This window comes from Schistocerca piceifrons, chromosome 2, assembly GCF_021461385.2.
Source record: "Schistocerca piceifrons isolate TAMUIC-IGC-003096 chromosome 2, iqSchPice1.1, whole genome shotgun sequence".
Taxonomy (NCBI): Eukaryota; Metazoa; Arthropoda; class Insecta; order Orthoptera; family Acrididae; genus Schistocerca; species Schistocerca piceifrons.
In genome coordinates this window covers 1,120,620,200-1,120,647,292 of record NC_060139.1, presented here as the reverse complement: position 1 = coordinate 1,120,647,292, position 27,093 = coordinate 1,120,620,200, and the positions used below count along the sequence as shown (strand labels likewise).

The window sequence follows — 27,093 nt, the reverse complement described above, 5'->3', positions numbered from 1 at the left end:
TTGTAAGATTTTTTCCAGCTACAGCGATGTCGTAAATCTGATGTTTTACTGGATTTCTTATATTCACCATATGTTCGAGAAATGGTCATATGGGGAAATCACCACTTCATCGCTACCTCAGATCTGCTGTATTCCATCTCTCTTGCACTGACTATAACACCATGTTCAAACTCTTGATAAGCTGCCATTGTAGCAGTAGGTACCGATCTGATAACTGCTCCAGACACTTCTTGTCTTACATAGGCATTGCCATATTCTGTCTGTTTATATATCCCTGTATTTGAAATCACATGCCTATGCCAGTTTCCTTGGCGCTTCGGTGTTTGTGTGTGTGTGTGTGTGTGTGTGTGTGTGTGTGTGTGTGTGTGTGTGAGAGAGAGAGAGAGAGAGAGAAGATTACTCTTTCATATCTTGTGCAGTTGTCCTTTTGAATGGTCCTGGTGACAGGAACTGCACTTCTGGGGCAATGAGTTGAATATTTTTAAAGCAACCATTGTATCAATGTTCCTTTCATGATTATGCATGTCCTGCCTCATGCAGATAACACCTTGGTTTTCTTTTACTCTGATGTGGTATAAAAACACGTAATGGATCTAGATTTCATTATTTCTAATTGGGTGAACATAGGCCTGCAGTGCTGCAGTCTTTAGCTTGATGCAAAGATTCTGACTGCTTTTTTTATGTAGCACTGCCACATTCTTGCAGCCTTCAGAATATCCCCATAACAGTAGGCCATGATTGATGTGGCTATTAAATATTGCATAATGCACTGTTATAAGGTATGGGTCAGCTAATACACCTGTTCTCCTCAGAAGGTATATTACAGTACACACAAACTAAGTTGACACTCGGCGCGGTGGCTGAAGCGAGTGACAGTGGAGGCATCTCCCATTTACAGTCATTCCCATAAGCCACGGCGCCGAGTGTCAACTTACTTTCTGCAGACAGTACATCGGAGAGCTGGGAGCACACATACACTGTTTGTTCATTCATTATTAATTTGCTGTCAGCCAGGAATCCCAGCAGTTTGATAGCCTCCATATTATCGGGGTATGCAACATTCGTAAGGCTACATGTAAGATTTTGTTGTGTTATTTCTTCATTCGTTTTCATTTTATTGTCGAAGAACCATTGTTTGATGTTTTGTAAGATCACATTTGTTGTTTGCAGAGCTTGTGCAGCAGTTTTTGTTTTCGCAGATATTAACAGTGCACTGGCAAAAAAATAAGTTAAAATCTATGTGAATGATTGGTGCTGTACAAACAAAACACAGAAGGAAACGTATACTGGAGACTGCCCAACCGAATGAACTGCTGGACAAGGAAATATGCATGTGTGGTTGGACATTTAAAAAAGTAAAATTCGTAATGTCCTGTCGGTGCCGAATTCACTGAAGACATGATACATGCACGGATTGGAGAAGGATAGAACTGTCTCTGTTATTTTCCTTGAGTTTTTTAGTGAGATTACAGAATGCATAAATCTGGCAAATGAGTCGAGGATTATACACTTCAGAAAAGTTGCAGTAATATTTTCAGTGATCAGACCACCGCTACGATCGCAAGTTCGAATCCTGCCTCGAGCACGGGTGTGTGTGATGTCCTTAGGTTAGTTAGGTTTAAGTAGTTCTAGGGGACTGATGACCTCAGAAGTTAAGTCCCATAGTGCTCAGAGCCTTTTGAACCATTTTTTGAAACTAGTAAAGAGTCTAGGAAGGTGTTTTGTACTGAGTGACTAAAACAGTTAAACAACACTTCGAAAATGTGCCTCTGTTTAATGGTTTTGTTCAAATTTAAATACGAAACGCACGTTATGCAAAATTTACTATAAAGATAGTGACATTTATAATAAGTATCCTTTACTTCCAAAGCAATTCGTATTTTCTCCTTGAGTTTCATTATTCTACACATTTTTCCAACGCACACTGTGGACATTTTTATAAGCGGAGGTAAGTTTCTGGAAATTTCTTGTTTAGTTATTAGTGTAAGATCTACGGTCTCTATTGGATTGGATTGGCTTTGTCAATAATGATTTTTAATTCTGTCATCAAATGCCCCCACTTTCGAAGTCAGTACTTTAATCTAAAAAGCCATGGGTTCATGTCAGCAAATAACAACTCTGCTTTTTCCTTCACATTTTAAATTAATCAAATAAACTGGCTTGTTCTAGTGCGTAGTTCTGTTGCTTTGTTGTCTTTGGTTGTCGGTATTATTAAAATCCACTGCTCCGGTATGTCTTCATTTATTAAAATACAATCTCTGAAAAGTAGTTTGTTTGGAGGCGCACGAAATACAGTGCTGTGCTTATCTAGGTTTGTTATTTTGAGTATGCGTCTGGTGTCTATTGTCATGTAATCGTATCGGGTTAAGAAGTTATTTGTGTGTTCGAAGTTTGGTTGCGCGTTGCGCGATTACTTGCTAGTTGCAAGCAGTTATTTTTATCGGTGTACTGCTACAAATTATTCGATTGTTATAAAAGACGTCTCCAGGGCTATTACGAGTCATAACATATCAAAATTGATGAAAGTACGTCCTAAAATAATCTCCCTTCGTTGTCTCATACCATTATTATATATACTGTCTGATGTTTTGGAGCATTAGTAACATCCAGTACTGGTATGTAATTTCACTGATAAAATAAAACCATTACCGTCGCACCCCTCCAGTTCTGTAGGACTACGGTTTTGTTGAATACAGATTTTTTAATATTGAACTGTATTAATCATCCCTTTTATGTTTAATCATGCTTATTTCTAGACCTCGGTATATTTATTTTATTATGCATTGTATCGCAGTCATGTTTTACGTGAAGTTTCATTGCTCACATCGAAATAATTGTGACGCATTGGCATTATTTCACCTAAACCAAGTATGTAAAGATCTGTATTTACGAATACCGGTACATGAAATGTGTAGATATTGTAATTGGAATTGTGAATAAGTTTTGTTTTAATTGTAGCGTAACTATGACTGTGTAGCTAATATCTAAACCCCAGAAAGCACCAAGCTGGTATTCTGAAGGGGGTGTGGAATCTGAGAAACAACCAGTATTCAAGAATATTGCTATCAAAAAGATGTTTTTGGGAGTTAATTTGACAAACTTAACCATGATAGCCTCATGATACTTATTCAAGAAACTGGACTAAGCAATAAATGCTTGTGTGTGAAAAAATAAACGTGTTTGGAGTCCAGTGAGCAACATGAGCCATAGGTAGCCTATATGAACTGTGATGTCATATGGCATCTATGATATTTTGTTTGTTTCAGTGAAATATTTTGAGTGTGTGTTTTGATCATAATATGCAGTTTATTTTTTGTGGCTGGTAGCTTAGACTGTATTGTTTGCTAGGTGTACTTTAAGTCTAGGCCTACTGGAGATGGTGTTCGACTGGGGGAATGCTTGTGGCATACAAGATGTATATATGTGTTCATTTACATTGACAGGCTGATCTGTAGACTAGTGTAAACATATATCTAGGATAGGTTGGGTTGGTAGGTCATTCCACAGATACATTTAAGGTAGGTCATTCCATAGATACATTTAAGTACCTATGTGAGGCTCCATTTTCGAATTGTGGTCTGGTATTTTCAAGTTTTTAATATATTTGAAGGACTAATAGAAAGAACATCATGGGCCCAAAACTACCTTTTCTCACAGAGATCCTGTTAGTCTCTAGCATTTTATTTCGCTAATGTTTTCGTGTTATTAGTTATGTGAGCAGTTGATCAGTTCTGTCTCTTATATCTCCACCACGTTAAGGGTGTTGTCGTTCATAAGCTTGGTATCACATTTTTAACTAATCCTGTTGTTGGCATTTCAAAGATTGATTTGGACACAACAGTTCATAACCAGTTCTTTGTCTTGCCTTTCTCCAACCAGTCAGTTATAGAGAGGTCTGTGGTTTAACATGAACTCTAAAAACAGTGCAGTTTTTATATTAACAGATTGTTGCCAGAGGTTAAAGAGTGGTAAATGACAGAAGAAAGGGGTTGTGACATTTTGAAAACTTAAAGTAAGTGCAATATTAGGGTATGCCTTCTTAGTCACTGTCCACGTTCTCAGACTAACATGTAAAAATCTTTTTATGTACCGTGATATCATGTCTTAGAGTTGAAGTTTGTTGTCTAGATAACAATAGGGGGAACAATCTTACACGTGAGGTGATATCAGTGCAAGAATCCAAATATTAAACAATGACGTTATTAAGGAATTGTTTTATAAAGAAACAGTGTGGCTGGTCACTACTGATAGTCAAGGAAGCAAGATCCCAGGAGGCCCTACTGCTGATTAACACTTTTAAAAGTGAAACACTAATCTTATTTTTCAGAACTATTCATTCTTGTCCTCACATCCTGTCTGTCTGCGTGAGGTAGGAACTAAGTTAAGGGGCCATTGGAAGTGTTCTATTCCACCTGTCTCCTTTGACCCATGAGATAATGGTGTTGTGTGTGTGTTTTTGAATTGGTTTGTGTTTGTTGAGTTTAACATGTGATATTGGGTTCATTATCACTATGGTAACATGGGTTTATTTGAGTCTGGGTAGCCAGTGCTGCAATGTGGATTTGGAAATCTTCATTTTTCAGTGATGGTTATTTATGTGTGTGGCATTTTGTTAGGTTTGATTAGTTTTTTGTGTGTGTGTGTGTGTGTGTGTGTGTGTGTGTGTGTGTGTGTGTGTGTACTGGTAGCGGCGGTCAACCTAGGTGATTTTGTTGCATGCTTTTGTTGGTAATAAACTTTTATTTTTGTTTTAATCTGTAGTAATTCTGATGTTCTGTCTGTTTTACATTTATCGTACTTTAGTTGGTTTTAATTGATCTGGTGTATATACAAGTTTTTGCGTTTTCGAGTTGTTGAAGGTTTTGGTTTTTGTGGTGTTTTTTGGTATGTTGGTGTGTGAAGTTTACATTGTTTTCATTATTATTATTATTATTATTATTATTATTATTGCTGGTAGGTATTGAGAGCTGCATTTGAGCTACATAGGTCAAGGGAAATGTCTGATTCCACTCTTCGGGTTGTAGCTATTGGTTCCTTGGTATCTGGGCTTCCTTTCAGCTGTATTGGTTCCTTGCTATCTGGGCTTCCTTTCAGCTGTATAGGTCGAGGGAAACATCTGATTCTGCTTTTCGTGGCACTTATGCAGTCTAGGGAGTACATGCGCTGATCACGAGAAAAGTACCTATTTTTGAAGGAAACACGTGTTTCTGAAGATATAAGCATATATATGCGCTGAATACCAAAAATTTTTTTATTTCAAAACTTGAGTGTTACAGTCATATCTGACGCGCTCTTCACCAAAAAAGTACTTATTTTTCATTTGGATGCAAAAAAAAAAAAAAAAAAAATCAGTTAACTGTTTCAACATTTTTTTTGTATCAAAATTGACATATTGCATATGTATGCACGGAATTTAATTTTTTTTTTTTCCTCTCTCTCTCTCTCTCTTCAAGAAAGGTGGAATTAATAACAAAATTGTGGAATGGATTTTCCCAAAACATTGACGCCAGAGAAATTCCGCCAGGTAGTTATTCAGCATAGCACGGTGAGTTCTGAAAGGCCTTATAGGATTTTTTCTTTAGCTTTTTGCCAGACTGACTTCATGTGATTTGTGGTTGCGTTTGTAAAGGGATCGAGAAAATAAAGCGAATGATTAACAGCCAGATTATTGTAGCCCAAGTTACCTATGGTGTTGTAAGTTGCCACAAATCAGAAACTGCTGTGGTTCCAGTAGCAAAACATACTGTTGCAAAATTGGCAGCAAATGGGTAGCATCACGTTGTGGCACAGCAACCATAAAGCTTTGCTTTGTCTCAACGTCATAACCACCAAAGACCCATTGCTCTCGCACCTGTGACTTCGATGGTGCTGACGAAGCAGCTCTCGTCTATTTCAACAGTATGGCCAGGGCCGCCCAAAACTATTGGCTCAATTAAGAAATATTCATGGCAGATATTTCTACAAAATTGGCACCAATCGACCACAGTGTGCTCACTGCCAATTTTGAGCTCCCTCATTAAAAACTTTTGCCTATTGAGTTCGAAAACCCACATGTAAGACAGTTGCAAAATTTTAGAAATGTCTAAATGACTGCCAGCAAAAAATGACATTTTCCTGATTGAACATTTCTTTCTACAGTCCCTGCCAATGGAGCAGCTCCAAATTTCGCCATCTTTCCCTGTAGTTTTCTCCAGCTTCATCTCGTTGTATCCAACACAATACCCATTTTCACACACCATATCGTTCTTCATAAGATCTTGTTGCCTAGCCCATTGTATTGAGCTTCGGGTGTTCTCCATAACATGGTATAAATCTTCCATTACAAAGTCGCTCAAATCTGGAAAATTTCTCGCCATTTTGGCACACGCAGTAATATACGATGCTTCAAAACGGACAGCCTCAACAGAAAAATATAGGTTGTTGGGCGCACTGATCAAGATGCATAACTGTGAGCAACAGGGACATATACCATATGCAACAATATGTAAAGCCAACAATAGCTATCATGGTTAGGATGTATGAAACTGTAAGCATTACCTATGGCTAAAGAACTCTGTGAAGAAATATATTAAAGTGTCTGCAGCATATTGGCATAACAACATGAATAAGCTGGTGAAAGCAGACAGTTAATTAATCTTTTTTTTCCCCCACCTCCATATGAAAATAAGTACTTTTTTGGTATTCCGCGCATATATATGCTTATATCTTCAGAAATATGTTTGCTTCAAAAATAGGTATTTTTCTCATGATCAGCGCATGTACCCCCTAAACTGCGTAAGTGCCATTTTCGTTATTGCAGATGTTGGTTTTTTGGTATTGTGGGCTTGGTTTGAGCTATATAGGTCGAGTGAACTGTATGATTCCTGCTGGCTTTGTGGCTGTAGCATTATGTTGTAGGTTGAGACTTTTTTAGGGGTGATGTGATGTGATGTTGTTAAAATTAGGTTGTCCTTGCCCTAGACCCCCTATTTCCCGCGGTTGTTCTGTAGTTTCATTTTATCATTGAAGTAAGATTACTTTCACTGTTTCTGTTTTCCTGCAGGTTTGTTGGCATGTGTACATAGTGACAATATTGACGACATTTTGTATACTCTGGACGTAGGCGTTTCTGTCATATGGATGACGTCATGGGTCAAAGCAGATGGATTAAATCGGATGCTTCCCTAATGCCGAGTTCCGAAGGTTTGATTGGATCTACTGACACTGCCTTTGACTGGTAGCATGCTACTGATGATGTGGTGTGTGTGATATCCATGCACAAAACTTCCACACAAACACATGGGTCGTTTCACAATGCCGTAATTAGTTTCAACCAGTCAGTGGTAGTCTTCAGACGAAAGGCATATGCTGAAGCTGACGGTAGACAGAGATTAGTTTCTGTTGTGTTCAATGTTGTTGAGAACAGAATGGAAACCAGTATGTGCCTTTACCCTAAAGGCGCTAGCTGGCTTGTCAAAATTGGATACAGCGTTGTGAAATGCTTGTGAGATTATGTCAAAAAATATATAAAAGAATTTTAGATCCCTTATCTCTAAAACAGTATGTCATTTTTTTCCATATGTATATTGCTTCTGCATTATTTTTAAATGCAAGTTGGGGAGCCTATGATTGTTTCGTTATGAGAATAGATAAAATTGTCGTTGCAGTGTGTGGCTGATTTCGATGAGTGATTTATGTCCAGCATTTTGATTATGTGATAGGTGAAAGCAGACGGTTGGTATTGATAAAAATCAAAATTTCTGTTATGTAAGCTAGGACTAGTGGGCCAGGGAAAAAACTAACTAGTCGCTCGGTCATTTTAGAAAAAAATTGATATTTGCTGGATGAATTCCCGAATGTTTAATGGGTTTAAAGACATTTTTTAAAAAATTTTATTCTCAACATTTAGAAACAGTGGCTATTTTTTGCTTTTACAGGCATCTGTTTTTCTTTTCTTTTTTTTTTTTTTTTTTTTTTTTTAAATTGTTCAGTACTGAGTTGAAGAATCATTAACTGGACTATAAATTAAAAACCATGATAACCATGCTGAATGTATTCCTTAATATAGGCCCTACTTTTAATGGCTCAAACTTGTTGATTGCAAGCTAAAAAAGCGTATTCTTTAAACTATTTAATTGGATAGATAAAAATTCTACTCATCAAGCAGCGGCAGAACACATACATAAAAGACAGCTGTAATTGGCAAGCTTTTGGAGCCAGTGGCTCCTTCTTCAGGCAGAAGGGTGGAAGGGGAAGTAATCGAGTGAAGGAGAAAGACTGGAGAGGTCTAGGAAAAGGGTTAGATATTGGTTAAGTCACCCAGAACCGCGGGTCAGAGGAGACTTACCGTACGGGATGAGAAGGAAAGACATTACTTACGGTAAGTCTCCTCTGAGCCGCTGTTCTGGGTGACTTTCCCGATATCTACCAATTTTCCTAGACCTCTCCAGTTCTCTTCCTTCACCCCTCTTCCGTCTTTTATGTGCGAGTTCTGCTGCCACTTGGTGAGTAGATTTTTTATCAATCCTAATTGTATTTTTCCAAAGTAAGAGTAATTTCTCAGCCTTAATATTTATTGTGCTATTACACTATACAGTATAACTACTTCTTATAGTGAGAAGCTTACACAAAATGTACACTATTTTAAAAAATTGATTTTTTGAATTTTTTCGTTCTTTGACCTACAATATCTTTGTAAGGAGAGCAGATAAAAGTCTGAAAATTACACACTTAATGGATCTTCATGATATCAAACTTAAATTGGAAGTAACAAACAGAAAATATTGTGGGGAAGGCTAACCAAAGACTGCAATGTATTGGCAGTACTAAGGAGATTGCCTACACTACGCTTGTCCGTCCTCTTTTAGAATTCTGTTGCGCGGTGTGGGATCCTTGCCACATAGGACTGACAGAAGTACATTGAAAAAGTTCAAAGAAGGGCAGCACATTTTGTATTATTGCGAAATATGAGAGAGAGTGTCACAGAAATGATAATGGATTTGGGCTGGACATCATTAAAAGGAAGGCATTTTTTGTTGCAACAGAATCTTCTCATAAAATTCCAATCACCAACTTTCTCCTCTGAATGTGAAAATATTTTGTTGACACTGACCTACATAGGGAGAAACGATCACCACAATAGAATAAGGGAAATCAGAGCTCGAATGGAAAGATATAGGTGTTCCTTCTTTCTGCGCTCTATACGAGATTGGAATAATAGAGAACTGCGAAGGTGGTTCGATGAACCCTCTGCTAGGCACTTAAATGTGATTTGCAGAGTATCCATGTAGATGTAGACAAGCCTGTACAAATCTGTGTGTTGTCATCCCCCTTCCACCAACATCTGTTCACTCACACTTAGTTAATAATGAGCCCTTGAAGTGTGCAGTTGAACAATGGAGTCTCAAAATAACGAGAATAGTTTTTCTAAGTGTTGGTTACTAACCTTGAAAACTCAATAGTGTGTCATTTAATTGCCAAAGTCAGGATAAATTTCTGAAGGGCAAAAGCAAACCTTGGCAGTTGATGAATGTATAGTTCTTGCTGACTTTTCTGAAAACTATTCCTTTGTTGTTCAAGTGAAATACAAGGGCGCCACTGGGTAAACAAACAGGCCACAGTTTGTCCATTTGTGTTCTGTTATAAAGATCCAGATAGACTAGAGTTATAGTTTTTGTGTTGCAAATGATTACTTTGAGCACAAAGCTACAGCAGTGCATGCTTTTCACCTGCAGTTAACAAACTACGTAAAACAGCACGACAGTTCCATAAACAAACTGATGAACTTCTCTGATGGTGCTGCAGGCCAATATAAAAGCAAACAAATATTAATATCTCCTTTCTCAAAGAAAAAAAGACTGTTGGCTCGGTGCAGAATAGCACTTTTTTGCATCATGTCCTGGGAAGAATGAGTGTGATGGCATAAAGGGTACAACAAAGCGAGCTGTCACAAAAGCTAGTCTGCAACGGACCTATGAGAACCAAATCTGGACACGTCAAGAAATGTTCAAATTCTGTAAAGAATAGGTAAAAGGGATTACGTATGTTTCATTAAATGTGAGGAAATATGAGAACTCTATGCCAATGTCTTGGAGGAAAGATTCAAAACTTGTCAGAAGATTAAAGGCACCCGATCTTTTCATTGTTTTATGCCTCAGTCATACAACTTGCTCAACTGTAAGTTCACATCAACATCCTCTGATAGTGAATGTCATCACTGTGGAAAACTTGTACCACTGACACTTCAAAGTAAGGACATAGTGGCTTGTGTCTATGACGAACAGTGGTGGATTGCCAAAGTTGGTAACATTGCTCGTCAAAACCAAGATGTGGATGTTACATTTTACCAGCACCAAGAACCCCATTTACAAAATTTGAAAAGGATCAACACGAGAGGCCCGTTAAAAATGCATTAAAGGAGTTGTCTTCTCCCCTGGAATTTATGACTGTGACTAGGCGAACATTTAACTCTGTGCCCAACATGAGTGAAGAAATATCTCTGTTGTTCAATAAACAACGTAGCAAAAACAAACAAGTTGAGAACGGGATAATGTAATGAATTGTCTCATTTTTTAAAGAGTTATCCTAGATATTTTTAAATTATGTAATTTATACACTGTTTCCATCAGCCCAGATATTGCAAACAGTAAGAAACATATTTTTGACTCATATTTGAAATTTTTTTTGTCCATGGAATCTCAAGGTTGAAATTTATACAGAAGTTTGATATCATAAAGGTCTATTAAATGTGTAATTTTCAGATTTATATCTGGTCCATTAACAAAGATTTGCAGACCAAAGAATGAAAAAATTCAAAAGATTTGTTTTTAAAGTGTTTCTAAGTATAAGCTTGTCATAATTGTTTCTCTCTAAAAAAAAAAAAAAAAAGGTATCTGTACTGAGTAGTGTAATACCACAAAATGTATTAAGGCTAAGAAACTACTCTTTGGAAAGATAGTATTAAAAATGGGTTTTTAAAATTTACAACCAACAACTTTGAGACATTAAAAGTGTATTCCCTAATACATTCAGCAGGGTGATCATGGTTTTAATTTATAGTCCAGTGTCTGCTGAAATAAATACCTCTTATATGAAAGGTCTGGGGCAATCCATTACTGAATAATTTAAAAAACCACAGACGCTTATAAAAGTGTAAGAAAGCCTGAAACAAAAATGGCTGCTCTTTCTAAACGATAACCAATAAATGTTTTTAAAAAATATTTTTGAGTCCACCAAACATGAAGGAATTCACCCAGCGAATTCTTTCTACGAGAATGCAGTTGTCTCTCTTTGTAATTTTATGGCTTTCTCAAGTATGTTTCCCTTTGGATACAATTAATTGATAGTTTTATGGTTTGGATGGTGTAAGATCTTCCACGGAATGCTTTTATTTACTTAATAGGCACACGTTTAAAAATCCAAATATTAGATCATTATTTCTCTGAAGGAAACATTGTTTCCAGTATAAATCCTAGATGCAGAATTGTATTGTTTACATTGTGACTGCAGCACTATTCTTCTCTCACGTGTTGTATATAAATATTCCTGGAATAATTTTAACATCTGTTTAACAGGACACTAATGACAGCAGCAGAGAAGCTTGCCGCTGTTCCTGATGTGGATATCGACCCAGAAGGAACATTTAAGTATGTTCTAATACGTGTCTTTGGTCCAGAGGGTCCTGATGGCAAAGAACCGAGCAAATTAGTGGTCAGTAACTGGTAAACTAATATTTGGTCAACTTTGTGATACATTATTATTTGAGAGACAGTCGTTAGCATCATTTTTCAATTTTCTCAGTTGAATTTTTCTTCTGATGTCGGTGACTTGCAATGGGGAATTGTAGCCTAAGGTTGGTTGTTATCTGCATAACATAGTGTTTCAGTGTTTACTGTTAAATTGGAAGTGAGATGGTGGATGGCGATACAACTGAAAACGCACAAAAGATTTTCACTGAAACACTGTTGAACTACAGTTATGGCCCTGTGTGCTATGGTATCTTTGCCAGATAGTGTTGACAGAGGACATAAAAAAAGCATTCAAAGAAGAGCAACGTATGTTGTTTTATAGCTAAGAAGGGGGAGTGCGCCATGGACATGCAGGGTGTATACGACCCGGAAGATCCGGGGAAAAACCCAGGAAATTTTTCATTGTTTTTGTTTTCAGTTAAATTTTTGTAATTTTGATTGGTAAGAACCGATACTCTAACAAAGGATATTACTGTGTCTCAATACTGCAGCAATAAAACATGAACAAGAGAAAAAACGAAAATAAAACTTAAATTTCAAGGGAAATGCACCATATACAGCAACAAAACAGTGCTCATACAAGTGTCCGCCAACAGTAAAATGTGTCAAAGGCTTTAGGAAGACTGTGCAATGCTTCGTAACAGCAAATTGCCTCCGCTGAGCGTGACGTCACAACTGTTTACATTAAATTCATTTTAGCAGTTACGAGCTCGATCATGCGCATGCACAGTTGAGTAGTACCTTCTCCCGCTTCTGGCTACAGAAATTGTTGGCTGTGTAAGCAGTCGCAGCAAGCAGCTAAATGCTACCGGGAAAAATTTTACTGGAGCGCCCAAGCTGCCAGATTTATACATGCGCAGGAGGTCCAAATCTAGGGGGGGGGGCAAATTCATATTCTTGAGGGGGGGGGGGGGAGGAAACCTTGTTTCACAAAGCGACTCGCATCCAGCGCACGTTAGTTTATCGATTATTCATATTACTTTGAAACTCATCCCTGTCTGTTTTTGAACATTTTTAACACATTCTAAGTTGATTTTGAATGAATCGTAAGTTGATTTGTGAATGCGTGCGTAGTGTACATGTTTCCTCTGTCAGTGGAATCTGACAGAGCTGAGCGAAGTAAGGCTGAACGGATGAATACCAACCGCTGTCTGATTGTGTGGTTGATTGTGTTTGCAAATGATGAGCGTTGTTGTAATTACTAGCGGAATCCATAGATTCAGACTACAGGAGTGGAAATAAACGAATAACACGTAAGAATGATTACGTATTACCTTTGCGGTGTACACAAGAAAATGAAATTTTGACAAAAAATTTTTGGGCAGATCGCTATACTAGTAAGGGCGAGTTGTACAGTCCCCAGCTAGCAGCTACTTTAAGTTCTGTTCTGGAAGAAGCACGGAAAATGTGTTGTACGACCATGTAACAACGCCTAACCGGAGAATAATCACGGGATAGCTAAACCGGTGATTCTGGTAGAGTTAATGAAGTTAAGTCGAAATGTCGTTGTCTAATACTGAAAAAGCTGTTAATACAAATAGGACCCAAGACTGGTGTTGTTTCCCGATCTGATTACACCTATTTTGTCACTGTCTGTCTGTGTATGTGTGGATGGATATGTGTGTGTGTGCGAGTGTATACCTGTCCTTTTTTCCCCCTAAGGTAAGTCTTTCCGCTCCCGGGATTGGAATGACTCCTTACCCTCTCCCTTAAAACCCATATCCTTTTGTCTTTCCTTCTCCTTCCCTCTTTCCTGACGAGGCAACCATTGGTTACGAAAGCTAGAATTTTGTGTGTATGTTTGTGTTTGTTTGTGTGTCTGTCGACCTGTCAGCACTTTCATTTGGTAAGTCACATCATCTTTGTTTTTAGATATATTTTTCCTACGTGGAATGTTTCCCTCTATTATAACCATATCATTAATTTGAACCCAACAATTACGTTTGTTATTGTCGCTGTTGCATTTCGAAATCTTTCCTGTCGTCTTATTTTCCTGTATTTTCTCTTTCTGTTTTTACCAGTAGTCTCACTTTGTATTCACCTTTCCCTTTTTACCGTAATCTACTATAAAATTTTATCCCACCTATATATACTCAATAATATGTAACCCACTTCCAAAACATAACCAAAAAAATTTTATTTTCCGCTTTCAACACTACCGCTGCTATAAAATCCACCGTTTCTAGTTCAATAACAGCTGCTTTCACGTATTAAACAACCATTTCAGCTAGTTCTAAGAACTTTCACTTTATTTCCACTTCCGTTTTTGCACATCACTGATCATTTTTAGCCGCTCCCCACAGGTTTTAACGTCATTATTTCTTCGTCAGTCAATTGTTAACCCCATTTTCGTAATCTTTCACCACAACACCACTCCTTTTAATACATTTACACGTTTTTTTCGAAATTTTCCCGAATTTCTCCGTCCTTTAACGTGTTTTAGCGGCAACACAACCACGTAACCCTTATGCACATCGCTGTCTACCAACCCAAGTTCACCACAGGATCAACTTAACCAACACTTTTTCGCCTTTTTTCATACCAGATTTCCAGTTGCTTTCTAGTTCACCTTTATCTCTCCCCATATATTTTTATCTTTCATTTTCATTTCAACCTCATGTTACACTTTCCACCTTCTAATACCATGTCACCCTCACAACACCCCCACAAAAAAAAAATGGTCTTTAAATATGTCTGCTTGTGTCTGTATATGTGTGGATGGATATGTGTGTGTGTGCGAGTGTATACCCATCCCTTTTTCCCCCTAGATCCGGGACTGATGCGCAGAACAGTCTGAATTACAGTTGGGAAGTGGGTAGTCTACACGTGACCCATTTTTACATTTAGTGTTTTTGCTGTTTCCTCTTCATTTACTGCTCCCACATCAAATGAAGACAAAACAGATTTCTGTGGCCGGGAGCTATCAAGTGAATTAAAATACATTCACATAATAATGGAAGGCTAAACTGTGTTATTAGTTGCAGATTTTATTTTATTTCCATCTTTCTGACAGTCAAGCGTTAATTGCCTTTTAGAACAATGAAGTTATTTTTGTTGGTTTGCCAAAGAAATTTTCTTTCATTAATCTTTTCCACTAAGGCAGACAATATATTTGAGACACTGTGTTTGCTGCATTTCAAGTGCACATTTTCAACTTCTAGCACATTTGGCATTACGCCATAATAAAGAACCAAACATGAGACAGGACAGTACTGGTACTCCAAGAAAATTTACATCCCAAAAACCACATAGAAAAGCTTAATAACAGGTCGTGGGATTCTGGACATACAAATTTGCACTTTAAATGTGAACATTTTAGTATGGGTCACGAAATTCCAATTCTCTTGGAGTATCCTCTGATGTCTTGTTTCTTACATAATGTAAGATCTTTTAATGTTTCACACGTACGAACATGCGGGCTCCCTACGACATCGTAGCTGCGCTTGCGCGGTGACGCCTGTCATCTGGCGCTCTCTGGCAACTGCAGAAACGAACCTATTTCTAACAGGTTGTGGGAAAATATTTCGAATGGTGTGTTGAAAATCGTTACCATCAAAGTACCATTCTAGCAGTTACACCAGAACTATGTGAGATAATGTACGATGAATTTCTTAAATCACAAAGTGTTTGACTCTCATTTAAAAATCAACTCTTTGATGATGAGCCATTTAGATGAATTTTGAGCCTCGGAGATCAGACATTTATGTCGTTATTAAAAATTTTACTGGCACATTTGTGTGATACATCTTAAATTGTAATACGCGCATAAAAGACCAACATTTTATGAGAAAGCTTAGCTTCTCTTGCAGCGTATTAATCTGATAGACCAATATTATATGTGAAGGCTTTGCGTTTCGTTTAGCAACACTATTTACATTAATTTGAGCCATTAACTTTTTCTGTTTGTGTGTTCGCGCTACTTAACAGTGATGTTGCTGTTGGTTGACTACATCACGTGTCCTAAGCTCTGAATACCTGCTGTGATCGGCTGGCGAAATTGCATGAAATGAGCTATGACTAACTTACAAAAGCGCATCCCAATCTCAATTTCAATGCTTTGGAAAGTAACATGCGGTGTTTGGTGGAATTCGAGTTTATACTTTCCTAATACAAAAATATGCAGCATACATGTTGCTGCACATCAAAGATCTTTCCAAAATGCGTGTTTTTTTTTTCCTAAAGCGCCAGGAAATTCTACGCCCGTGTATAAAACCATAATCAAAGGACTTATAAGGTATACAGTTCCAAGAGAAAATATACCGTCAGTTAACAGGGAAAAAGTATGTTTTCACTTGGGGGAAAGTGTATTTTTGACTGAGAAATCCGGGAATTTTTTTTCCTTGTCCGCATATACCCTGACATGATATACAAGTTGGGGTGACAGTCATTAAAACAAAGGTGTTTTTTGTTATGATGAGATGTTTTCAGGAAATTTCCTCTGAATGGCAAAATATTTTGTTGGCACCCACCTACATAAGGAGAAATTATTATCGTGATAAAGTAAGAGAAATCAGAGCTCCCACAGAAGCTGTTGAAGAGTGGAATGTTACAGAAATAGTCTGAAGGCTTTTCGATGCATCCTCTGCCGAACACTTAAGGATACAGGATACTTATAAATGGTGGAAAAATCAAAATTTTTTAAATGACTTTATTAAATTCTATAGTCTTTCCTGATTACATTGATATATACACTGTAGGGTTTGAAATGAAAAATGACCTATACATACCAAATTTTAAAGTTACGGTCATGTACGAGGTGCGACAATAAAGTAATGAGACTGATTTTCTTTGCAAGATGTGGCACCCCTGCAGGCTTGCGTAGGCACAATATCTGTGACCTTGGTCTATAAGCCGCTTCTAGTTCAAGCGGCATGTTGAAGCAACTGCTCAGTCATTAGTTGTGCTGTAATAAGTTAACGCGTGTTAGTGTCTCTCATCACAGAAATGGAACTGCATAATATTGCGCAACAGTATGCCATTTCTTTTTGCGTTAAATTGAGTGAAAACGCGATGACAACTTTTACGGTAAGCTTAAGAAGGCTTTTGGAGAGGAGGTTATGTCAAAAGCTCAAGTTTTTGATTGGCATAAAATGTTTAGTGAAGGCAGAACAAATGTTGAAGATGAAGACTGCAGTGAACGACTGTCAACCTCACGGACGGATGTCAACTTGGCCAGGGTGCATGAACTCATAAAATCTAATAGAAGGTTATCCATGAAAATGATTGCAGGAGAACTGCACATCAATCGAGGAACGGTTTGTCTAATAATAACATTGCTGATAATTGGATTCTGCATCACGATAATGCACCATCCCATACTGCTTTGTCAGTACAGTAATTTTTTACCTCAAAACAAATTTCGGTACTGCCAGAGCCACGTTATTCACCAAATATTGATCCGTGCAACTTTTTTCTCTGTCCAAGAATCAAAATGGCGGTCAAGGACACCATTTTCAAACAACGCAAGATGTCCCAAAAGCTGTGACGAAGGTCTTGGAGGATATTACAGAAGATGAGTTCCAGAAATGTTACCATCAATGGCAGAAGTGCTAAAAAAAGTGTGTGCAATCAGAAGGGAACTTTGAAGGAGACAACACGAAAATTGACTAAAACTGTAAGCAACATTTTTTTTCATATCAGTGTCATTACTTTACATTCGCACCTTGTATACTGCCATGCCCCCTTTATTTCTGTTACAGAAACCAGTATTATTTTGAAAAGAACTGTGCACTTTCTTTCTGTTTCCAGCGATTATATGTATGATACATTGTATATGTTGGTAACAGTGCAGGTTTCTAGCGTCTGTAAATGATTATCTTTGCAAGTATTTACTTTTGTGTTCTGAAGCAGTTTGTTCGCATGTTAATAAACGTTTGTTTCCCAAGCGCTACATATATTTGTGAAAATACATATTTTTTAGTGTGCCACACATCAAGAAATTCAATAAAAGGAAATTCTGTGGTAACCAGTTCACAAACAAAACAAGCCACACTGTTGAAAGTAACCTACGTGTCAGTTCTTCAGTGAAGAAATTCGCACATGGCACGCCTCCTGGTGATTCAAATTTTTGTGTTAAAAATGACGCTGTTTGTAGTGAATTTGTTGTTGTTGGTGTGGGTATCTTATCTTCTTTGATAAAGGAAGTGGAAAAATGTAAACAATGTGATGGTGTAGGCTGTCTGGAAATAACTGAACAACAAAGTAGCAGGAAGGGTTTGGCGTCAAAATTAGTTGGTCTGTGTAGATCCTGCAATAAATCTACCTCGAAAATGACTTTGAACATTGTGCATAATTCATATGATGTGAATTTGAGGTTAGTGTACGCAATGCGTGCAATAAGAAAAGGAAGAAAAGGCTGCACAAACGTTTTGTCATTTGATTGACCTTCCTCCTCCCAGTAGGTTCAGCAAGTACATAAGAATACTTTTAGGTGCCTTGACGGTTGTGTCTAAAGCATCTATGAAATGTGGAGTAGAAAAAACTGTTAATATTAGTGAAACAAGGGACATTGCTGTTGCACTTGATGGGACATGGCAACATCGAGGACATCGTTCCTTGAATGGTGTTTTAAGTGCTACTTCTGTGGAGAATGGAAAAGTTGTTGATGTTGAGTGCTTATCTAATTATTGCCACATCTGACATAGTAACACTGAAGGACATATTGAACATCAGTGTTATAATAATTATGATGGTTACAGTAGAGGTATGGAGTGTGATGGAGCTCTAAAATTATTTCAGAGGTCAGTGCCCGTTTATAACGTTAGATATACAAAGTACCTAGGTGATGGGTACTCTAAAGCTTTCAATAAAATTAATGAGTTCAATGTTTATGGTGATAGCTTCGTAACAAAACTGGAGTGTTGTGGACATGTGCAAAAGAGGATGGGTGCTAGATTGAGGAAGCTAAGAAGAGAAATGAAAGGAAAATTGCTATCTGATTGAAAATCTCTGTCTGGCTGAGACAGATTGACAGAAACTGAAACAGACCTCCTTCAGAGGTATTAAGGACTGGCCATTAGACAAAATGCACCTCTGAATGATGATACAGCAATGAGGAAAGCTGTATGGGCCACCTACTTTCATAAGTTGTCCACAGATGACCACACTGTTCATGGACTTTGCCCTAAAGGAGCAGATTCTTAGGTGTGGTTACCAAAAAGCAAAGGAAAGTGGTCAAATATACTATCAAAATATCATAAGCATTATCTTCTTGAGCCTGTTATGAATGAAATAAAACCAATTTTTAGAGATCTGAGTGGACCCTGTTTTGCTTAGTACCACATTTACTCGAATCTAAGACGCACCTGAAAAATGAGACTCGAAATCCAGGAAAAAAAATTTTCCCGAATCTAAGCCGCACCTGAAATTTGAGACTTGAAATTCAAGGGGAGAGAAAAGTTTTAGGCCGCACCTCCAAATCGAAACAAACTTGGTCCATTGTAATATGAGACACAATTTAGGTCAAATGAATGACGATACAGCTACAGTAGTTTGGTTCGAGTCGTAAGCTCAGTAGTTAAGCTTTACCAGGTAGCCATTGCTATGCGTCAGGCGCTCCGTCCGTATTATACGGGTACCCTTCCTCTTTCGCGTACTTCGTTAGCGAAACAATGGCAAGAGACTGCTATTTGCAGTTACCTACACTCCTGCTTTCTTTGAGAATGATCAACAAGAACCAAATAATAGACAGCGTATGATAGCAGATATTCTGAACGGGAGTTTAGCGAAAATTTTTCTCCGTTTGAAAATCTTTGCAGGCACCTCTTTAGTACATTACATTCTGCACTGAAATTAGTCATCTTAGATTCAAAAATCTAGTCAATTGCCGTGCTTCATTTCTGACTGTATCACTATTAGGCATAAGAATAATACAAATATAAACATGGGATGATATCTATATTTTTCCGCGTTTGCTGTTGTCTCACTCTAGTTTCGTAGTTTATTAGGCAGACAGGATTTAAATGAGTTAGCAGCAAACACGAAAGAATACATGGCAAAATGTTTATATTCTAATTATTCTTATGTGAAGAGAATACTGCATGCTATTCACAATTCATAAAAGTTCCTATAAGGAACCATCTCTTCTCACAGTTAGGAAAAAATTCAGAACGTAAAGTTGGCCATATTGACAAACATCCCAAACAGTCTTGCCAGTCGGATTTTCGTAGCGCATTGAAATGCTGCTACATTCAAAGGTGCACAATACGGAATTTGTATTTACTTTGTTGGATAATGTATGAAAATGCAGTGGTCGAAACTCGAGACGGAGGAAAAACTTGTCTGCCACCCCCCCCCCCCCCCCCTTTTTTTTTGTTTTTTTTTTTTTTAATGCACTCATGCAGAGGGTTTGGCGCCAGTATTTATCTTTGTGCCTGCAAAGCATGCCTGTGTAGCGCTACATATATTCGACAGCAGAAGTTAGTTGTGGCGGCACCTACCAACATTTTCCAGAACTTCCGCTTACTTTGCACTCGATTCTAAGCCGCAGGCTGTTTTTTGGATTACAAAAACCGGAAAAGAAGTGCGGCTCAGATTCGAGTAAATACGGTAAATGTCTTCATGGGGGCACTCAGAAAACAAATGAAAGTTTCAACCATTCCATACGGGAAAGATTACTCAAGAATGTTTTTGTAGGACTAAATACATTAAAAGTTGGTGTACTAGATGGTGTGCTATGTTTCAATGACGGAGTGATAGGAAGGTAGGAAGTCCTGAGAAATTTAGGCATAAAATGTGGCTCTAATATGAAAGATCAATTTCTTCTGTGTGACAGACAATGGGTGCATGAAGCTGAAAGATTCGCTCTTCAAGTTACCAAAGAAGCAAGAAGTGCTAAAAGGAATGCCAAGAGGAAGCTTGAAGATGAAGAAAGGCTGCAGGATGTAGACTATGCTTCAGGAATGTTCTGAGGCACAGTTTAATTGGACTCATATGTTCATTCGCAATTTCCCGCTAGTTGTTTTCTTCAGAATTCAGGTACAAATATTTCCTAAAGTTTATAAAGCATTGCTCTAATTTTTTCTGTAACTTTTGGTAGTCCATACTTATGTAGTAGACCTAAGCTTTATTGCAGAATCAGCTAAAGCATAGAAAAAATAACATTTTTATTTGGAAAAAATTATAAATATTAAAATGTAAGATGTGATACTTTTTTATCCTTGTAATATACGTAATAGGTGGAATTAAATAGGTCTAGTATCTCAGCCATGTCATGCATGTCTGGTAAAAATTTGGTCTCCTTCAAATGTATAACATTGGATTAAATGGTACCTCAGTTTGAGGAAGAATTTCCTTGTTACTTTTTTTAAATAACTCTAAGCAGGTTCAAAAATATTCAAAATACTTCTAATTTGTTTAGAAAGTGTGCTCTATTACCTGATATCAACAAAAAATCTTAAAACATATACATTATAAACAGTGCCTGAAAGAAATATAATATTGAGCTGGAAAAATGCCCTGTATCCTTAAGTGTGAACTGCCAGATAGCCGTGTAGATTTACACGAGAAATATCGTCTGGTTTGCACTGATGATGTAATGATGTGAGGGGGCTGAATGCAAATTTTATTTTATTTTATTTTTTTTTTTTTTTTACACCTGCTTTGGTGACGGAAGCAATGCATTCAACTTCCAGAAAGAAATTATCTCACAAAACAGGCCTTTGACTAAACTTCATAAAGTGCCGTACTGTGCTGGTTTATGGTATAGAGCAGATGTTACCAACAAGTATTCCATTGGTTCTCCATCATTTGAAAAAACGTCGTTTTCACTAAAACACAGCTACATTTACAACTCCATTTTTCCTGTACAGTGTTCTATAATACATACAATTGTGACTTTAAATGACAGCTTTGAATTATCAAGGGCATCAGTTTTTTTTTCCAAATTTAATGTGCCATTATCAACAGAATGATTGCATGCAGATCATTATATTGGCGTGTGAGGTTTTGGGATTGACATTTATTTTTTTTATCGCGTATCTTGAGACTTTGAGCCAAAGCTCGTGGGATGAGGTGGTACCTAGTTTACAGAAAGCTGAATATAAAATTTATAAACAAAAAATTACAGAATTAATAAAATATGAAATTAAGAGAAATTAGGATAAATTACATGTTGCATAGAGAAGTTCTCATGTATTGTGAGGGTCTCTTGTGCAGAATTGTAGCATACCACAAGGTAACCTTTGTGTGTGGATTTGAATACTTACGTGTATCACTCTTTTTTTCTGCCCTGCTGGGAAATTTGGAAAAAAAACCTGGAGAAATCTTGTTTTTTGTCTCAGTAGATGAAACAGTTTGTTTACTGGGATTTCCTGCATCGTCGCTGGCTGGATGCAGCTTAATACATGCACCGCTTCCCTACTCCCTCATTCTTACTGCTTCTCCACTTCCTACCACTCCCCTCAGCTTGCAGTCAGTGCTGCCACCACTTCTTGCCACTAGCCTAGTAGCTTCCGATGGGAGGCGTGAGGGGTGGTTTGTTTTGATATGATTCTTGGAGATTGTTGACCCAGTGGCTGGAGACAACGGTCATATGTGCACGAGTTGTGTCTGAGTGATTGTGTGAATGTGGTGTGTGTGTGTGTGTGTGTGTGTGTGTGTGTGTGTGTGTGTGTGTGTGTGTGTGTAGAGTATTTGCACAAATTGATGGATTTATCACCACCATCTCATTTCGTCAACATAATGTCAGTGACTTGTGTAAAGCTGGCCACATGAATGGACTTCCATGATGGGCCAAAACCACAGGCCGTTTCTGTGGGTCTCTCTAACGATTTGAAGCCCATCGTTTCCCAATAATGTGCAAGCCCTGCCCATCGGATCTAGTCTCGCCGATCTGCTCCCAGGCTGGCTCTGTTTGTGTGTGGTATAATGCAGTGGGTTTTCGTGATTTATCCGAGGACTCAGGACTGTGGTGCTCCTCGGCAGGCCAGAGGCCACGGGCGATGGAGTTCAGGAATTATGACTTTCTCACTGCAAGTACATTGTGCAGTACATTGTTTTATAAACATTTTATTTATTCTAGTACATTTTGGGGCTTAGAAAATAATTTATACAGGATGTACATATCTTTTTTTTTTACGAACATTCAGTACACGAAACATGAGTGACCCGGCAGACATCAATACAGTAATCGAATTCGTGTCATACCTGTCCCAGCATGGCATCGTCAATTGTGATATTTGTTTCTCGTATTCTCTCCTGGAGCTCCGCTACATCACGTGGTAGAGACCATACATACACCGGATCTTTAATGTGTCCCCACAGAAAAAAAGTCACACGGAGTGAGATCTGGTGATCAGGGAGGCCATTTCATGAAACAGCTGTTCCCTTCTGTAGCACGGCCAGTTCATCGATGCGGCAGCTCCGTATTCAGGTACCCACAAACTTCACGATGAAAATGGGGTGGAGCTCCATCCTGCTAAAAGATGAACGGAGAGCCCAATTGCATCTGAGGCATCAGCCATTGCTGCAACATATCCGAGTAGGAATATCCAGTGACAATGCTCTTGGCGAAGAAGAATGGCCCGTACAGTTTTCGACACGACAAAGCACAAAAAAACATTTACATTTAGCGAATCGCACCCAAATTCAATGCATTCGTGTGGATGCTTTGTACCCCAGATTCGACAATTATGCCTGTACACTTTCCCATTAGTGTCAAAAGTGGCTTCATTGCTAAAACTGAAGCGATCAAAATTCCATCCCCGTCCTTATTCAGTTGTTGCAACTGTGAACAAAACTCAAAACACTTGTCTTTGTCGTCGTTATTGACCTTCTACCCTAGCTCCAATTTGAATGGTTTCATAGACAACTTCTGTCGCATGACTTGCCACAGTCAGTGGAGCCATTTCGAGTTCATGGGATGCACGACGCACCAATTTCTTTGGACTCCTTATGAATGTCTCTCGTATGCAATCCAAATTCACTTCACTCACACTGGGATGTCTGCTTCTCTGTGCTGGGCACAAGCAACCCATCATAATAAATTTGTTGTGCCTTCCTTGTTGGTGGTTTCTTACCGTACTTTGTTCTAAACATCCATTGAACAGCTGTAGCACACACTTTTTTTGTTGAACTCCAACACACAGAAAGTTCGCTCCGCACCTGAACTTGCCATATTTATGACTGGTGCTATTGGCAAATCACCAAAGTATGCTGTGGTGGTATACATGAAAAAGAACTTTCAGGGTATCTCTTCAAAATGAGTGTTCCCAGATGTAATGTACACCCTGTATATTAGAAAGTATGAGCGATAGGAAGAACAACTTGTGGCAGTCACAGGCGGTTTGTATGCTATGTACCTGTATATTTTGGCCTGCCTTATATACTTCTTTCAATAGGCCTACTTTTTTCTGAGGTTATTTCTGAAATCAGTGTAGGTATTTTAAATCTGTCTTGTGACTCCAAGGAAATGCGTATTTGTGTCACCAAATATGTTTAGTTTTATTGAAATAAAATAACATCAGTGGTCTTAATGGAATATTATATACCATTGTCTTTCTTTCTCCATCTAAAAACTGTTCATTACAAAAGATGCTGAAATTAGTACTTAAGATTTTTGCTCATGAGGGGAAGAAATACAGAAGTCCTTACATTTTTTTTTTTTTTTTGTGAACTTGTCTTTACTTGCCCTTGAGATCTCGAAATTTGTCAGGGAAAAATGCTAAAACTTGCTGGAAATCGGGGAACGTCACTTGGGGGAACTTGCGGCAACCCTGAATGTTCACAAGCTGGCACTGCAGAGCTTGCCGACTGCATTTTTCAGGGATGAGAATATTCTTGCCAAGTGCACAGAATTGGCCCAAACTATAACACCATATGAGATAACAGAGCAAAAGTAAACAAGCTTTTGTGTTTGTGTCCAAGACATAGTGTATAGTGAAGACAGAAGTGTTCATTTTCTGCTTAAGGTGTTGAACATGATACTTCTGAGAGAGCTTTTCATCTATCTTCAGTCTTAAGAATTTAAAATGTCTGTTCGACCAGCTCAGGACAAGACTATTTCTATTTTACAAGAGTTCAGTTGTTGGCAGTGAAGTATTAATCCGTTCTCCAAAAGCCATGTGCTGATGTTGCCAACTACCTTGTCAGCTAGATGATTTACGTTATGTTCAGTGTTTTCCGAGAGAACACATGTCTGAATATACAAAAGCTTTCATTTGCATTTGCAGTAGGTATGGGGGGGGGGGGGGGGGGGAAAGGAAAAAAAAAAAAGAAACAGAAGCTCCTGTGTGTGTTTCCTATAGATAGTGGATATAACAACAGCTCCTTTAAGTTATGTTTTCAGATTATTTTTGATGCCACAATTTCCACTCACGTTGCTACTTTTGTGTTTTCTTCTTGCTTAGTACTCTTGATACATTTTGTTCAAAGTTTGACTATGGTTCCTGTTACTAGGTGCGAGGATACAAGTGAGTTGGCTTCCATTCGGACATCTACGATGAGACGATGGACAGGGTGAATGGCCTCGGCATTGATACAGAGTGCACTGGTGGTGGCAGAATACAGCACGACCCCAGTGCCAAGGTCATCAAAGTGTACAGCTACTCACAGGTAGTACCAAAAGCAGTGAGTTGTAGAAATGACAGTATGTGTCATCTTGAGCTGTTATTCAACTTAATTTTTTACTGTGTGACTGGTTTCAGTTGAAGACCATAATGGTTTCAGTTGAAGACCATTTTCAGGCACCTGTTGTATATACAGCGCGGATACGGGAGAATTTGAGATGAAAAGAATGTTTGAAAATTATAGTAACAATACAAGCAACACTTACAGAATTTGATTACCAGCAAAAACTATATATATCAAAAGAATACAATGTCAGAAATATAAATTAAATATCCACAAGCATTGTATGTATTGTTACTACAATTTTGAAATATCCTTTTTGCCTGAATTTTTCCTGTTTCTATGCTGTGGGAACAACAGGTGCTCGAAAATGGTCTTTGACCAAAACTGGTTGCATCGTAAAAAAAAATTATCAACAGCTTAAAGTGTTACATGATGTCATTTCTACAATTCGTATAAGCTGCAGACCACAGTTAACAAAAAATATTTTAAGAACAGTGAAGTTTCTGTTCATACGTTGTGTGCCCTATAATTCAAGTATTTTTAAAGCTTTTAAGAATGTTATACGCCAAGCTCCTCCATGGGAAAGCAGTTTCTGCTTTGGTTACATGGCACAAATTATAGAATACCTTGTTAGATGGTCAGAAGTAAATGTCACCAGATGTTAATACCTGTAAATCATCATCATGCTTCTTACAACCGTGTACAATAATTTGGGTGTGGTGTTGTGGACAAGTGTTATGGTTGAAATGGCTACTGTTGTTCTGGGTAGCAGCCATGATTATGAAACTTCCTGACAAATTAAAACTATGTGCCGGGCCAGGACTACATCCTGAAACCTTGCCTTCCGTGGACAATGCTGATACCAACTGTGCTGTTCAATCTGATTCAGGATTTTTTCTTACACCTTTCAGATTACTTTTGAGGCCACAATCCTTGCTTCCACTTGTATATTTAGCGAGAGAGAGTTGTATATGTAGCGAGAGAGAGAGAGAGAGAGAGAGAGAGAGAGAGAGAGAGAGGATCTTCTGTCCCATAATTTTATGACATTATTATTATTAATATTATTATTATTATTATCAGCTTCTGTATCTTTTGATTGAGTATAGTTACGGCAGCACATGAATTGTGGTGAGCCTGGTGTTTTTACAAGACTTTTTCCAGTTGCCAGGACAGTTGTCATAATTACTCAAATCAACAATTCCTTGCACTTGGAGCAGACCAAATGATTCCTCTGTACCCCTCGCACCTATTTTATACTTTTCAGACTGTGTTTCACACATTTTGTGACCTACCTGTTTCATTTAACACAGTTAATACAGTTGCAGATTGTGGGTACGTGTTTAATTTTTTTGCACGGTTACTGCTGCTTGTGTTTCAGTGTTGTGTACAATGCCAGACCCATCAATAGAAAAATTAATTCTGATGCTGCATCTTGCACATCTGTTCTGAAGGTCTTTACACACTCCCTTTTTCTGCTGCTTTTGTGTTGTGATGTGTGGTGTAGAAAATTTCAGATTGCTTTACGGTTTCATGTGCTCTGTATTAGATGCAGTTTTAGTGTACGTACAAGCACATTGTTTACTTATGATGTAGTTGTAGTTAAGAGTTCTCGTTTTAGTGTTTAATTATTATTGTGATATGTAGCACACTGTTTAATTGTACTTTAGTTTTAAAACAGCCAAGGACTGCTTCATTTCAGGGGTTTGGGAAGGCAGACCACAGCAAGACTGTAGAAATTCTGAAGACTGCATATCCTGTTTACAACATTACTTGGAGTGATGAAGGATACTGATCTGCT

The 27,093-nt window shown here is 38.0% G+C and overlaps 1 pseudogene; it reads left to right on the top strand.

Moving 5' to 3' along the window:
• The first annotated feature begins 2,343 nt into the window (after positions 1-2,343).
• LOC124776839 lies at positions 2,344-27,087 on the top strand (annotated as a pseudogene).
• The last annotated feature ends 6 nt before the right edge of the window (positions 27,088-27,093 follow it).